Raw genomic sequence first — 17210 nt, forward strand, 5'->3', positions numbered from 1 at the left:
AGTGGGGTGGCTAGAGCTTTTGGTCCTGGTGCTACTGCACCTGCTGCACCATTCAAATAATGACCCTGTTGCCTTCAAGATAACTGCACTTGTGGGATGTGTTGTAATGGAATGCGTTGTAAATGTAGTTTCTAAAATGCATTGTGATAGCATGCGTTGTAAAACCATGCGCTGTAATGGATGTTGCGATGTAAAAACTGCATTGTAAAGGCATGTGTCATAAATGTTTGCGTTGTAATGTCATACATTCTTTAAAACTGAACTACAGGCTGAATGGCAGGTCTGGGGAATGTTTGAAAGGGGCACTTAAAGGGTGGCACAATGACTGCTGGAGGCCCACTAGTAGCATTTAATTTACAGACCATAGGTACATGTAGTCCCATATACTAGGGACTTACAAGTAAATTAAATGTGCCCATTGGGTGTAGGCAATTTTTACCATGTTTTAGGGAGAGAGCACAAGCCCTTTACTACTGTTAGCAATGTTAAAATGCACAGAGTCCTAATGCCAACTAAAAATAATTCAGGAAAACAGGAGTGGTTAAGGCAAAAAGTTGCGGGTGACCCTTCAGAGAGGGCCGGGTCCAACAAAGACCTTGCACTCAACTTACTACTGGACAGTGCATTTAATAGGGGTGTGTGACAGCCCAAACACCCCCTTCTGAAGATACATCCCTAATTTTCAGTAGATCTTATGGTTGAGTCATTAGAGGTAAGTTTTTAGTTTGTGTCTGAAAAGAGGGGTGCATTGGGAATACTTGACAAATGAGGAAGAGGGGGTGGACTAGGAGCTAATAAAGGTCCAGTGCCCATGCTCCACACAGTGATATCAATCCAAAAGTAGGGTTACTGTTCCTAATGAGACACAAGTAGTGTCTGTCAAGAAAAGAAAGAACAGTGGGTATCTTAGTAGTATGCTATTCAACAAGAGACAGTCAAAAAGTCTCTTGTTGCCACCACACATCCCTAGGGATGTCATGCTTCATCATTGGGCGGTGCTCCTTGTTGGGCCGGCGCTGCAATGCCCCACGGGTTCCCCGAAGTGCCACTTTAGCGGAGGTCTTTATATTTTGCCGTTTGTTGAGTGTAGAGAGTGTGTTCTTAGTGAAGTTGTGAAAAAGGAGTGTGAGATTAAATATTAAAACTAGCTAGGGGGTATCCCAGATGTTTTTAATATGCTGGTTCCCCTGTCAGAGTAAAAAAAAACGTAGGTTGTTGTTACTAGTGGGGTAATAATGGCCCCTAGTAACTAAGAGGTCGACATGTTTCGTGCCTAAAAGTGGTCAGATTGATCCCTGGCGCATCATCAAGACCAGAAAAAAATGTAAAGTTTTAGTTGAGTCAACCCCAATCGTGATTTATGATTGAGCGGTCCCCCTTTGTTTTGTTTAGGGTGGTACCTGCTCGTGATAGTTATCACCATTGGTTCGATCTAGAATGCTAATTGTTTCGGACAGTAGCTTTCATAGGCTATCGAATGGTGACCCGCAACGTTAAGGGGGTTTTGCCAGGTGCGTGAGCCTGCTGCACCTACCATCGACCATGCGTGCATGAATGGACCAGGGAGGCTTATTCCATAGGAAAGATGTAGTCATGGTGCCACCCCATCTTTTGCATCTGGTTTTAAGGTAAGCCAGAAGAATTCTTTCAGCGGAGCATAGTGGGCAGGTTTGGCGGAGAGATTTGATTTGATCTTGGAGGTATTTTGGTGCATATCCTGTAAGGCATTTCTAAAAGAGACACAGGATATTAAAGTAGAAGCTGGCATTCATGGGGGGCCAATGGAGGTGATTCCGCTGGGATGTAATTGGTAACAATTCTGTCCTGCTGCAAATTGGCCTTCTGCGGTCTTTTGATTTGGAAAGCACCTAGATCCACCTGTAGGATGTGACATAGTTTAGGCTTGAGATGACAAGAGGACTGACTACCAGGTGTTGTTCTGCTGTGGAGAAACAGAAATATTGTAAAGGTTCTAATGTGCACTACCTTCGTGTAACCATAAATTTCAGGGATTCATTAAAAGTTTAAACAGTTTATTTGTGTACTATCATGGAGCATCATCTTTCCTAAGATGCAATGTTACTTTAATTTCAGACAAAATAGTTTGAATGTGCACCCTGCTACTGTGATTGTTTTGAATTGTTATTTGAACCACAAAGAAAGTTATTAGAATGATTTGTCATCTGACTATTCATTTGATAACCTTGTCATTGATTTCTTTTAACTATGAATCAGAAACCTTTTTGCTGGTTTATTGATTAGCATATATTTCTTTCTGTTTCTCTTGCAGCAATTTGTACACAATAAATTAATTTCGCCCTCTCATGAATGACTCATTGGTCCAAAATGGATTGGAGTTGTATCAACCAACAGTGTGATGAACTTCACTATTTGACTTTGATATATATATATACCACAACTTTGAGTGATTTGGCTAAACAATATAAACAAGAAGAGACAATGATGTTTACAACAATACCAAAAAGTTATTTTTGAGTGAAAAGGCATTTTATGGATTCATTTTAAGTACTGCGTTAGCACCGTACAGCAGTGCATTTATGGTACTATTTGTTATATAAGAAGTACCATGGTAATTTAAGTTTTTCTGTTTAGAGTGTTTCACCCAGAAGGCGAGGAGACAGTGTAAAAACATGGATAATTATTTAGGGTGGGTGACTGCCCACTTGAGGAAATAAGCCAACCCTTGAGAGGGTGAACCCTTAAAGTCACTTAATGAACCTGAGCTTGATCCCCTGGCACAAGGCAGATATGTTTAACTTAGGGTAATGTGTACAAGTGTTTATGCAGTACTAAAACAATAATAAAGTGAGAATGTCAACCAAGAATACTATCAAACCAAATTGGAAAATATGATAAAATTCAGTACACCAAATGACATAAAAATGACAAAAATCCAATAAGGAGAACCTGAGACATGAATTCTTAAATTTTAAGTAGTAAGATTGCCAAAAAGCACAAAGAGCGAATGGTAGTGCGCACGACAGCGGTGGAGCATACGTTTTGATTTTGAATAGCTTTATTTGATAATTTGTTAATACATAAAGATACCAGCAAATACAGGAAGTAATTTCAAATATAGTATTATAACAAAGGCTTGGCTGATATCAGGCAGGAAAAGAGTAGAAAGCAATTTATGGAATTTTATGGATGGAGAGAGGGGAGGGAAAAGGAAAGGAAAAGAGGCAGAAGGAATAAAGGGGGAGGAGAGGGGAGGTTAATACTATAATAAGTAAGGCATACTGGTAAAATATTATAAATACATCAATACATATTATCTAGCGTAGAAGTACAGAAATGTAATAACTGGGTAGAGAAAGAATTGAAGGATAAAAAGGACATCCTTCAAGGAGGTTTAAAATGTTCAGAAGTGATACATGAAGGTTTCCTTAAGGCCATCCGGTCCAAGTAGGTGTTAAGAGGTAACCAGAAAAGTTCTCTATTAATATTTGCCTTGCAATAGGAGGCAAAGGCAACATCAAGTCTATGAAAAAGACATAGAGTGTTCCACCAACATAGTATGGAGAGATTGTTGAGAGTTTTCCAGTTAAAGGAGATGTGCTGAAAGGCAAGAGCGAGCATGAGGTCAAAAAGACCATGGGAGTGTGGGAAAAGGACTAAAGAGTCAGAGAGGCTACCAGCAAAGAGGAGAGGTATAGAATAAGGAATGCAAATTGTAAATAGATGAGAGATATATGACCAAACCTTCTCCCAGAATTCAGAAATTGAAGGACAGAGAAAGAAGAGATGAAAAGGGTCAGCATTAGACGGACCACAAGTCCAGAAGTTAGAGTCAGAAGAAGCAGAGAAGCATTATAAAGAAACAGGAGAAAGGTAAAGTCTGTGATAGAAGAAGAACAGAGATTGTGTAAGAGAAGCAGAATGGGAAATTTTTAAGGATCTCGAACAGAGCTTATCCCAGAGAGCGACAGACCAATCACATCCCAAATCTGATTCCCAAGAAAGTTCTAGTTTGGTTTTAACGCAATCTGGATTAGGGGATAAGAAAAATGTATAGATTAGGGACGCTTTAGGAAGGGTAAGAAGAATTTTGAGGAGAGGATTTTGGGTAATAGGTGAAGATGAAGAAGGAAGGGAATAATAACCGTCAAGAATAATTGCCGTAAGCGTGGTGAATTTTTGCAAAAAGGATCGAGGGCAATGAAATAAGAGCTGAAATTGGGGAAAGGAACAAGGTAAAGCTCCATCAAAAAGCTGATTAACCCATAGGATACCTCTTAATCTCCAAGTATTCCAAAAAATAGGTCTGTTATTGAGGAGAATAAGCAAATTATGCCAATAGGGGTATTTCAGAAAGATTCACGGGAAATAGTAGTAGTGTGGGCCAAGGGTTTCAAAAGAGAGCAGGTGTGCCTAAATAAGGGGAGAGAAGCATAAGAAGTTTTGGCGGAGAAACGTACAACTTCCTCGAAGGAGAAAGGTAACAATAATATTTGTTCAATGGAGGACCAAAAGGGGTAAAGGGGGTAAGGTCTGGTGTAAGCCATCTTGAAGCCAGATGCAGTGAGAAGGATTTATGATAAAGACGAAAATCCGGGAAATTAACTCCACCATTAGATTTTGGATTATGAAGAGATGCTAAGGAAATTCTGGATATTTGTTTTTCCAGAGGAAGTTTGAAAGGCACGAGTAAATACGTTTAAAGTAAATATCCGGAACGTGAACGGGGAGCATGGAGAAAATATATATTACAATTGGGGCTATCATCATCTTGATTGAATCCAATCGCCCCCACCAAGAAAGAAAGAGAGGATTCCAGGTGGAGAATGATTTCTCAATTCGAGATAAAGCCGCAGACATATTTAATTTAATTGAAGAGGGAATGGAATTAGAGAACCAAATACCTAAGTATTTAATTTTTGAACTATTCCAAGGGAAACCAGTAGAAGAGAAGAAATGGGACAGAGTTTTGTAAGAGGGAGGATTTCAGTTTAGTCTGAGTTAATTTTATATCTGGAAACCTGTGAGAAAGAGCTAAATTCAAATAATAAAGGGGGAATAGATGTTTCAGGATAAGAAATGAATAAAAGGATATCATCTGCATATGCAGAGAGTTTCAATTGGCAGTCACCATAAGGAAAACCGGAGATGGAGTTGTTACTACGAATAGAAGTCAAAAAGGGTTCAAGGGCTAGAACAAAAAGAAGTGGGGACAAAGGACAACCTTGACGAACACCACGTTGAAGGGGAAAATAAGATGAGACTTGACCATTAACGAGGACCGAAGCTTTAGGGGTGGAATACAGCAAGGAGATGAGGGATATGAATTTAGGACCACAACCATGCCAGCGTAAAGATGCAAACAAAAAAAGATTAATCAACTCTGTCAAAAGCCTTCTCTGCATCAACAGAGATAGCAGCTAGAGGAATAGAAAGAGAGGAGACTTTATATAAAACATTGGGAAAGAGACGAGAGTTATCAGAGGTAAGTCTACCCTTGACAAAGCCACATTGCCCTTTACCGATAAGATGGGGCATAAGGGGATCTAAGCGTAAAGCAAGCAATTTAGCAAAAAAATTATAATCCACATTGATCTAAGAGATCGGACGATAATTTTTACAAAATTGGGGGTCGCGGCCTTCTTTAGGGATGAGACAAATGGTGGCCTCCTGAAAAGTACCATCTGTTTTACCAGATGAATAAAATGATTGGAAAAGTGTTAAGAGTTTAGGAAGTAGGAGGCCAGAAAATGCATGTAAAATTCAACAGATAACCCATCTGGTCCAGGTGATTTACATATAGTGAGGGTACTCAAAGCTTTGGAAAGTTCATTAAGGGAAAGATTGTTTTCAAGATTAAGAAAATTAAGATGAGAGTTAGAGGGAGCAGGAAGTTTCTCAAGATAAGACTGAATGAGAGAAGGAGTAGGAGGAGATTCTGGGGTATAAAGGTTTTATTAAAAAAAGTTGAAATCGGTCAAGTATGTCCTGATCTTTATGTAGGAGAGAGTTATCAGAAGAGTAAATAGAATCAATAAAAGTACGCTCCTTGCGCGCTTTGAGGTAATTAGCCAGAAGTTTTCCTGATTTATTACGACCACCATAATAACAAGCACTACTGCGAAGGAGTATTGAAGATGTGTTGTCAGTGGTAGTTTTATTGCAATCAAGTTTAGCTTTTATAAGTTCTGGTGAAATGGAAATATTTGATGAGGTGTAGAATTGATGTTCCAAAAATGTAATAGGGGCTAAAATAGTTTTCCGTTTCAGAAGAAAACGTTTGTTTTTCTTAGAGACAAAATCAATAATGAACCCTGTTGCTGTTGCTTTAAAGGAATCCCATATAAGATGGGAGAAGTACTGGAATCACAGTTGAGCAGAAAAAATTAATTGTCCAAAGAGCGAAAAGAGGAGGAGAAAAGAGGGTCAGTAAGAAGGGAGTTATTAAAGCGCCATTGGGAAGACTTGGGACTTGGGGGAGTAGATCAAGATCTGTTACAATAGGGGCATGGTCCGAGATGACTATGGGTACAATAGAAGAAGGTAATAGATTTTGAGATAAGGATTGAGAGAGCAAGATGTAATCTAGATGAGAAAGAGATGCATGAGGAGGAGAGAAAAAGGAATAGTCAAGAGTATCAGGATGAGAGATTCTCCAAGAGTCAATGAGATGTGTTTGAGAAATGGTATTGAGGAATTGTTTGTGGCTCTTATGGGGTATAAAGCGGACTGTTGACTTGCGATCAAGAAATGGGTCTACAATCTGGCTACAATCACCACCTAGAATAAACATGTCATCATGATATTGAATACATTTTTGTGTGATTAAAGGCCAAAAAGAACAATCAGGTTGTGTAGGACCATAAACATTAAAAACAGTTAAAGGCACAGAATTAATTAATAACTTGGCTAGTATCCATCTACCTTCAGTTTCGTTTTCTTGCGATATGACTTTACATTTCAGCTTTTTGTGACATAAAATGACAAAACCATTTTTTTTATTGTTAGATGGCGACAATAAAACTGTACTATCCAGCATCTTTTTAATTTAAGTGATTCGGCCTCTGTAAGATGGGTCTCTTGTAAAAGAACTATGTAAGGATTATATGAAGCCAGGTGGGAAAGGATTCTCTGTCTTTTAATAGGATGAATAAAACCTTTTACATTCCAGGAGAAAACTTTCAATTTAAAAAGATCAAAAATGTAAAGGTAACCAAAACTACAATAATAAAGAAAGAAGAGAGAATGCCAATAAGTATAAGAAAAAGAAGATGATAAAAAGGAAGGAACTTCGTAAAAGGGGCTAAAGAAGTGCGAGAAAAAAAAAATCAAGACTGCATATGTATAAAAAGATGAAATAGCTATAGGCAGAGGAAAGAAGAGAATAGATAGACGTAGAAGAAAGAAGAAAATATCCAGTAGGTAAAGGGGAAAGAAATGGAAAAGAGGGAGAAGGGAAGAAAGGAAAAAACACACAGCGACAGTAAATATCCAAAAAGGATGACTGAGAATAACATACCTGAGGGGGATAAAAACAGGAGAATGGGGGAGTGGTGACACTCATCAAGACGAGCCTCCTGAAGTCCGGACCGCATCAGGACAGGAAGAATATCGGAAGGAAGCCATATGGGATGGGGGAAACAAACCAATCTATGTGAATAAACAAAAGAGACGGTCGACATCAGGATAGTACATAAGGAAAAGTACAACCAGCTTAACATACAACAAGAAAAGATAATAAATAAATGTAAAAGAGCCTATATTGTTTAAGAAGAGTAGATCTAAAAAGAAGGAAACATCAAAGGGAACTAAGATAAAGCTATTTAAGTAACATCAAAAGGCAAAACTATTTAATAACAGATACAAAAAAGTGTGGAGACATTAACATGAACCTGTAAAGAAAAAAGAAAAGTTAAATGATCAGCCACTAGGAGATTTAGTAGTATCCATGCCGTTGATAGTATGAATATGGATAAAGTTTTTAAGTTCCGCCTGGTCTGGAAAAGTCCATGTTTGGTTTTGGAATGTAACTTTGAAAATCCATGGATGAAATAAACCGTATCTAGCACCAAGAGTTTGAAGAGGAGCATGACGATTCAGGAACTCTTTCCTTCTAGACGCAGTAGCATATGAGACATCTTGGAACAAAAACACCTTCTGACCCAACCAGGAAATTTGACGTTTAGACCTAGCTGCAGAAAGGACTGAGAGAAGATCTGTAAACTTCAAAAAGAAAATAATGACATCTCGGGGTTTAGCTTGAGTTGTTGAAGATGTTAAACGCTGACCAAGCCTGTGGGCCCTTTGAATGCTGAGAGAAGTGGTTGATGGCATATCGAGAAGTTTTGGAAGAAAGAAAGAGAAGAATGATACCAGGTCATCACCTTCCAAAGATTCTTGTAAACCATATATTAGTAGGTTATTCCTCATATTCCTGTTTTCTAAGTCTTCCGCATGCTGCTGAAGGGTGAGAACCGACTTTTCCAATAAGGAGATTCGTTGAGAATTAACCTGTATCTTTGAAACTTGCTGCTCCACCGAAGCAACTCTGTTGTGCATGGTAGACCATTTATCCTCGAGAAATTGCATTTTGCTGTTGGTTTCCTCCACAAACGGGCGCAGTGCGCGTATCTCCTCTAAAAGTAACTCCACAGAAATGGGAGCTGATGTTTTATCCGGAGACAGAGGATCATGTTTCAAGCGTTTAGATGATGTAGTAGGTGGAGAAGATTTGCTTGAAATAGGTTGCGTCGGGGAAGAACGGTTAAAAGCGACTCCAGCCATTTGATCTGTGTTAGAAGAGGATTCTGAAGCTGAGGAAAGTGAAGGTGTTACCAAGGAAGTATTTTTCGATAGAACAAAAACAAACTTTGGTTTGCGCAACTTTCCCATAAAAATCTGACCTTCAAAACGTAGATTAAGCGATGCACAGTGGTGATGAAGGCAGGTAAAACAGAAATTCTCTGTACAGTGGCTGATATAGAACTATGTTTGACCATGTGAAGAGGATTCTGAAAAGGGTAATCTTTAGAAAACCGGGCGTTCCTTGAAAAAACAGTAATTTCAGGTTTATGAAGAAGTGTACTGCTCACAGATAATGATAGGATATAGATGTGAGGATTATATTCAGGTGTTGCACTGCAAATGTCCCAAGTATCCTCACTTATAGGGAATAGAGCAGACAGCAACAAAGTCAGTGAGTCTCATAAAAGGATAGAAGAGGTTGAAGCATAGCCATCATTTTGCGCGTTAAAAATCCTAGCTACCAAGGTTCGTGCCTAAAATGGCAGGCGTCTTGAGAAGACGAATGCAGCAGAAAATCAAAGACTAACCTCTTTATTTATATGGAAAAGAGCAGATAGCGGTAAAAGTTAGTGAGACTCATGAAGATGTCGATGGGCTGGTGTAGATAGTATTCTCGTCAGTGCGTGGAGTTTCTGAATGACAAAACGAAGTGCGCACCTAACATGGTGGCCACCCTGAGAGGACAAGTACAGCAGCAGTAAAAGTACAAATAAACATGCTGCGCTTAAACCAAAAATTAATGGAGCAGTAACATTAGTAAAAGCCAGTAAGGCTCATGAGGCTATCGAGGGTCCAGTAAGTAGGTAGCATTCTTGTTAGTACACTGAGATCCTGAATAGCGATATGCATGAGATGCAACCTAAAATGACGGGCGTCTTGAGGGAGCAGATACGGCGGTGAGAAAGTAATCAAGCGCAAGGCTTAAAAGTCCAAAAATCACCTCACCGGAGACCCCAGACATTACGAAGCAAGATACGGGTGATCTTCATGAAAGAGCTGGACGGGAAACACATCAGAAAGTCCCAAGTGCGTCCCAATGCGGCAAAATAGATTCCTTAGGTGGCCATCTTGTTCAGCGCCTTAGCCACGCCCCCGGCGGAGCATAAGTTGAAAACATCAACCATGTTTATCCTCGTAAAAGATGTTACCGTCTGACGTAACCCTTTAGGATCCAATCCATCACAGGAGTATATTTCTGAAGCTCCCAATAACCTCAGGGGAGGCACTTAGAGAGCACCAGGGTGTTAGACAGGGGCCAACTGCAGGGTCCAGACCAGGTACAGTTGCCACTGGTCAGTCGGGTTCTTCCAGGAGAAGGCCTCTTGTAGCTTGTTGTATTACTGTAGCTTGAACAGGAGGTCAGCCTTATGACCCTTTGAGTTTACTTATTTTGCTTGGATACATGAGGGAGAATGGCCAGTCCATCTTCCCTTCGCTCTTGTTACAGACAGCAGGTCCTTTCCTCTTGTCTTCTTCCTCAAGTCCAGCAGTTTTCTGAAGTAGGTGCCTGGAGAGTCCACATTTATGCATGGCATGAGCTAGTGAGTGGGAAAGATTCTTGGGCATGCCCTAACCAATGGTGTAAAAAAACACGGGGCCAACCCTACCAACTTTGACATTTTCAAGATGTTGAAAGTCTTCAACCACACTAAACTTGACCTTTAAGGGTGTGTGTGCAGAGTGTACTATGGTAACCTTAGTTTCTTCCTACATCTAACACTAAAATCTAGGTTGAGGCAGCCACATTACCCACATATAAGCCAGAGATAGAAGTCTAGTAGGACAAAAGAGTCTTTCAGCAACCCAAGAGTGGAACCAGAAGAATTGTCTTGGCCTCCAGTTCTTTCCACTTTCAAGTGTGCCCCAGGGGTTATAGGTAAGCACAGCAGACCCGTCAAGCTAGATTCGACACTCACAGCACCCATCCTGTATATTCTGAGGAGTTCAGAGGAGTTAGCTTTGCCCATTCAGGACAGCCTATTGTTTGCTCCTTGGAGGTATTTCATAAATATATTCAAGGCTAATTTCTGGCTGGAAGAGGCTAAAGAGCCAATGCAAATTAGCCTCCAGGCACTTCAGGCAGGAAAAATGTAACTTTCTATAAGTACATTTTCCTTAATAGTTATTAAAATCCGGCTTTGCCATTGAATTGAATTTTAAATACCTATTTAGAAAAGTAGTTTAATTATTTTTCTGGCTGGTTCCATTTCTGGGATGCAGTATTAGTATTCAAATCTCTACTGTAGTTTTCTACATAGCACAGCTATGCTTGCCCCAGTGCAAATAGCTTTTGGGTACTAGTCACTATACGGGGATGTTAACATTAAATCTCTACATGTCTTACTTTTAAACACCATGTACCTTGCCATGTGGGCTATAATGTCTACATAGGGCTGACATTCATATATACATTTTTTGACCTGTCAAAAGGTTTTATTTTGACAGGTCAAATTGCTATTATTACACTGCTACAGTCAGGCCAGGCTACAATGACAGGCCTGAAGCCATGTTTGTACGGCCACTATAGTGAATGTCATAATAGCTGTAGTCCATTAGTGACATTTAACTTACAAGACCTGGGTACGCCTTTGTACCATATGCTAGGGACTTATAGCGAAGTTAAATATGTTAATTAGGGTATAACAATTTGACCATGTTTAAAAGGTGGACCATAGGTAGTTTACTACCAATTAGCAGAGGTAAGAAGCACAGAGTTCTAAAGTAAGCAAAAATATAGGGTCTAGCAAAAGGCGGAAAATATGGGTGGCCATGCAGAAAAGGTGGATTTCCTACAGAGAGCAAATGGGTTGCACCTACTACCAGTATCTCGGCTTTGAGCCATTGAGTTTAAGGTTGTTCTTCTCATCCAGGTCTGAAAAGCCACCAGGTCAGTAGACGCAGCTAGAATGTATTTTTTGGTGCATGAGACCCATAGGTACATTTGATGTCATCGTGTAGGGGTTGAAGTGGAGGTTGTGGGAATAAAGGATTTCTTTGATAGGCTTGATGTAAATGTTGAAGAGCAGAGGAGTGATGGGGAGTCTTGTATGGAACACCGGAAGTGGCCATGCAGAAAAGAATTTAACCCCTTTAGTGCTTTCTCAGAGACAATGGCCATTGATTAGTGGCGACAGAGGATGATTTTCTGATGTGTGTAGCAGAGGATGTTATTTTACATGTTTTAAGCCAAACCCTTAATTACTATGGTCTCGCCTCTGGAAAAGTATTTCTTGTTACACTTTGTTGAGGCCCTTTTAGAGTCCGCTCACTTTTTATTCCACCTAAAGCCTTGGGTGAAAGGATGGCTAGATGGATGTCATAAGGATGGATAATGGATGGAAGGAAGGATTCAAGGAATTCATGACTTCTGGGGAGGGTCAAGCTCGCAGGATTTGGTCCCTCTGTGCCTTTAGAGGTATTGAGTAAATAAGGAGCTATTTTAATTTTCATGCTACCCCTGGGCATGCAGGGTTGGAGCCCTCAAGTTATTTTTGTGTTTAGTACTCGTGGCTTTGGGTTTAGACATTACTCAAAATGTCTCAGTCAGATGCTTAATTTGTGCTGGTAGTTTCCAGTACTCAGCACCAGCTCTTAATTGTCAGCACCAGCATTTATGACACCTTGCCAGATGGTATAGCTGTCTGTCTAATTTAGCAATGAGCACAACAACTGTTTTTTTTTTTTTTTTTTTTTTTTTTTGTTAAAGACTTTTATTGAGCAATCAAATAAAAATTACAAAGATGGGCCCACAACCACACGGGCTGGCCGCTAATAGCAACGCACAACATAAGAAGCAAACAATCACTTTTGTGGCCAGGCACAAATCATATACCAATTATTGCTCAAAGCAAAGGACAGGACATAAAAATTTTCTGTATTAATCATAAAAACAACAAACTCTAAACAAGGCGAATGCACATTAATCCAGTCAGCCCAGAAGGCGGAGGGGAAGGCCACTAATCAGGAAGACAAAAGCAAATCAATGGGACTCGGCAAGGCCGGGGGGGGGGGGGCCAGCGGGGAGGGCAGGAAAATCCTAAAACAACATGAGAACATTTCGGGAACGTCAGCCTAGGGAGATAAGGTAACATCGGGAGTGTCAACCAAGGGAGGGGTACAAATATCTCCACGATATGCATTCCACTGACCCCAAATCTTCGTCCACGCCCTGGGTCTGCCCCTAGCCACATAGACGGTCTTCTCTCGGAACATGGACCAGTCCATGTTATCCTCCCACACCGAGACCTCGGGCGGTCGGGATGCGCCCCAAAGTTGCGCAATGTCCCGCTTCGCGACCATGTATCCCAAGGTCGCCCATCTGGTCTGGGCCACAGAATAGTCGGTGGGTTCCCACACGTTCAACAGGCATCGTCGGGCCTCAGGCCGCAGGGTAATACCAGTCACATCAGTCATCACCGCAAGCACATCAATCCAATAGGCTGCTACCACCGGGCACTCCCAAAGAATATGCAGAAATGTAGCACTCATCCCACAACCACGCTTGCATAAGCCATCTGGGGAAAAACCCATCACAACCAGACGCGGACCAGTTACATACACCCGGTGGAGGATCTTAAGTTGAACCAAACGGAGACGGGCGGGGATGGCGACCTCTTTCGGAGAAGAGAGTGCCGACTGCCAATCCTCGTCATCCAAGTCCAATCCGTCACCGACCCAAACCTCCCTAAGTCGGACCAATAAGTCAGCGCGATTATTAATCAGTTTCTTGTAAATAAGGGAGATAGTGCTATCAGGCAGGTGTCCATCCAGTATGCGATCCTCAAGGGGGGAGGACTCGGGCAGGGTCACATCAGGAGTCAGAACTGAGGCCAGGGCATGCCGAACCTGCAAATACCGAAAAAATTCCCTATCACTCAAGTCATATTCTGCCTTAAGGGCCTGGAAAGACTTCACTCTACCCTCCACACAGACGTCACCCACCTTACATATACCAATCATATCCCAGCGGTCAAAGCCCTTAGTAGACCAGAGACACCCCAAACGTTCAGAAGCATAAAGCGGAGTCGCCATTGTCAGTCGGTTCTCCCATCCAAAACTCACATTCGCGGCGCGCCACACATTGACAGCGGTCCTGGCCGGGCCCACAAGATGGCGCCCAGCCGATCTGGAATAAAGCGCTCTATTAAAATCCCTCCCCGGCAGCTGGAGTCTATCCATCTCAAAGGCCGGATCTCGACCCGGGGAATACATTGCGTGGTTAATGGCAGACAGCTGGGCAGCCCAATAATATCTCTTGATATCGGGGAGCGCCATGCCCCCGTCATACCAAGGGATGGTAAGTTTCGCAAGGGCAATACGTGGATGCCCGTCCCAGATCAGCTGCCTCTGAAGACTCTCAATCTCTCGGAAATAGGTAGCGGGAATGTCGTCATAAGAATTTTGAAGCACGTAGAGGAATCGCGGCAAAGACATCATTTTAAAAAGGGCAGCCCTGCCCAGAGGAGACAGGGGTAGCTTACGCCAACGGGCCACATCCAGTCGCAGTCGAAGAAGCGGGGGGAGGAGGTTACGCTCGAACCGGAGTGAGGAGTCCAGCGTAACAAAGATCCCCAAATATTTGAAGCCAGATTGGACAACCTGGATAGGAAACCTGTCCGGTAAAGGGGGCAAAACACCCGAGAGAACATACACACAGGACTTAGCCCAATTAATAACCAGACCCGAATTAGCACCAAACGAAGTAAGAACGTCAAATAAGACATTTAAAGATTTACGCGGGGAAGTAAGATACAGAAGAATGTCATCCGCGTAAAGCGAGACGCGGTCTTCAAAATCCGGTGACCAACGGATCCCTTTGAGTGAAGGTTCCCATCGAAGCCACGCAGCCAACGGTTCCAGAGCAAGCGCGAAAAGCAACGGAGACAAGGGGCACCCCTGACGGGTCCCCCTACCAAGACAGAAGGGGGCAGAAACCCGACAGTTTACCACTACCTGTGCCAAGGGTTCAACGTATAACAACTTCACCCAACCAATAAACTCAGGCCCAAAACCAAATTTCTCAAGAGCTGCCCAAAGATAGGGCCACTCTACCGTGTCAAAGGCCATCGAGGCGTCTAGTGAAGCCAAAATGGCCGGCTCCGTCAGAAGCCCCGCCCTCGCAACAGCGCCGTGGAGACGACGTAGGTTAAGAGCCGTGTTGCGATGCGGGATAAATCCGGATTGATCCGGATGAACCAAGCCACTAATGACCGTCAAGAGGCGGGTAGCCAGGAGCTTAGCCAGGACCTTGGGTTCAACATTCAACAGGGAAATGGGCCTGTAAGACGAACAAAGGTCCCGAGGTTTACCTTCTTTGGGAATAACAACTATCGTAGCCAGACGCTGATCATATGGGAGAATACCCCGTTCGCGGGATTCCAAAAACATGGTACGAAGATAGGGCGCCACCCTGTCAGGACGTAGCTTGTACAATTCAATTGGCAATCCATTCAGGCCCAAAGCTTTGCCCGAACGGAGTGAGCGAATGGCCGTCGCTATCTCGTCCGTAGTAAAAGGGGACTCCAAAGAGACTCGGTCCAAATCGGAAACACTGGGCAGAGCTATATCACGCAACAAAAGGCGAGAGTCATCAACATCCCGTTCAGACACAGGGGTATAAACCACACGAAAATAATCCGCAAAACATTCAACTATTCCAACCGGGTCTGTCACTCTCACACCGTTCAAAGTTTGAATCACAGGCACCACACGATTCGCCCTCTCCTTCTTATCCAACCATGCCAGTAATTTACCCGCTTTGTCCCCCACATCATACAAATGACCCTGTTGCTCCCGAAACATCAGTTTAGCCGCATCTGTGACCAAAGACTTATAAGCAAATTGTTTCAGACCCAGGGCGTGGAGTTTATCAGATGTAACATCCAATTCTAGGTCAGCCTCTATCTCAGCAATCTCCCTCTCAAGGTCCACCACCTCCCGATTCCTCGCCTTTTTGGATTCAGCAATAAGGGAAAGGGCCTGCCCACGAATCACCGTCTTAAAGGCCTCCCACAGGGATACCGCAGAGGAGACGGAACCCTCGTTGTCTAAAAAATAATTGTCCAAAGACTTAATCAAGAGATTGCGGGTCTCGGGGGAGGTGAGATACCAAGGGTTGATAGTAGCCACCCGGCCCGCCGCCTCCACTCCCACCTCAAAACAAAGCCAGAGCGGAGAATGATCAGAGATGCCCCGGGGGAGGTGTCTAATCTCACGAACCGCCGGCGACTGCGCCGCAGGCATCAGGAAATAATCCAGTCTAGACAGACTCCCATGGGCCCCAGAGTGGAAAGTGTATTGAAGCGGAGTAGGATGCATGAGCCTCCAGCAATCCACCAGGCCGAACGTATCCAGAAACCCACCCAGCCACTGTTGGGCCAAAGGGGTGTCCCTAGGGGGGTGACGATCATGTAGACCGGAAAACACCGAATTAAAGTCACCTGCTATGAAGAGAGTACTATCTGGGAGGTTCAACAACACACGGCCCAAATCGGAAAAGGTAGAGGTCTGTAGACCGGGGGGCACATAAACGGCAAACAAGGAAAGGGTCCGACCCTCATAGCGACCCACGAGGACGGCATAACGTCCCCGATCATCAAGGATCACATCATCAATAGCTAGGGGGAGGGAAGCCCGAACAAGGATACCCACCCCCCTAGAACCCGTGGTAAACCCCGAATGCGCGGCGAGGCGATAGCCCCACCTATTCATTGCACGACAGGTATTGCCCACCAAATGAGTCTCCTGTAGAAAAACAATATCTGGAGACAAACGTCGGAGACATCGCAACACCACACCCCGCTTAATACGATCCCCCAGACCATTAACATTCCACGAAATAAACCTCAACCCGCTACCCCCCATCCCACACAGCAACGCCGCAACCCCCCTCCAATGAGCATGACATCAAAAACATCTTTAGCAAGATAGTATCGCCTTGAGAACACAACACACAAACATCAAACTTCCCATCCACCCACCCCCCAACAATAAAGGAAACACCCCCCACCCTGCACCCCTGCAAGAAGCTAAAAAGCCACCCCAACATGCAGTGTGCCTGTCGCCCAAGAACCCCCATTCTACAAAAAGACCCCGGAGGAGGAGAGGCTCTGGCCCACCCGCCACCCCCACAAAACAAATAACAAGGAAAACACATAGACAATAGAGGCACTGAGGCATAGAATCCCAGAAGAAGTTACTTTACACGAGGACCCGGGCATAGACCAACAGTTCAGCTCTCTACACCACCCTCAGCACCACCCGGGTGGGCGGCGGACTCAGCCGCAGGAGGTCGGTCCGGCAGAGAGTCCAGCCAGTCATTCACAGAATCAGGCCGATCAAAGAAAAAGGTTCGGTCATTGTACTCAACTCGCAGCCTGGTCTGAAAAAGCATAGCGTAGCGCAATCCCATGTCCCAGAGACGCTTC

Source organism: Lissotriton helveticus, chromosome 6 (assembly GCF_964261635.1).
Source record: "Lissotriton helveticus chromosome 6, aLisHel1.1, whole genome shotgun sequence".
Lineage (NCBI taxonomy): Eukaryota > Metazoa > Chordata > Amphibia > Caudata > Salamandridae > Lissotriton > Lissotriton helveticus.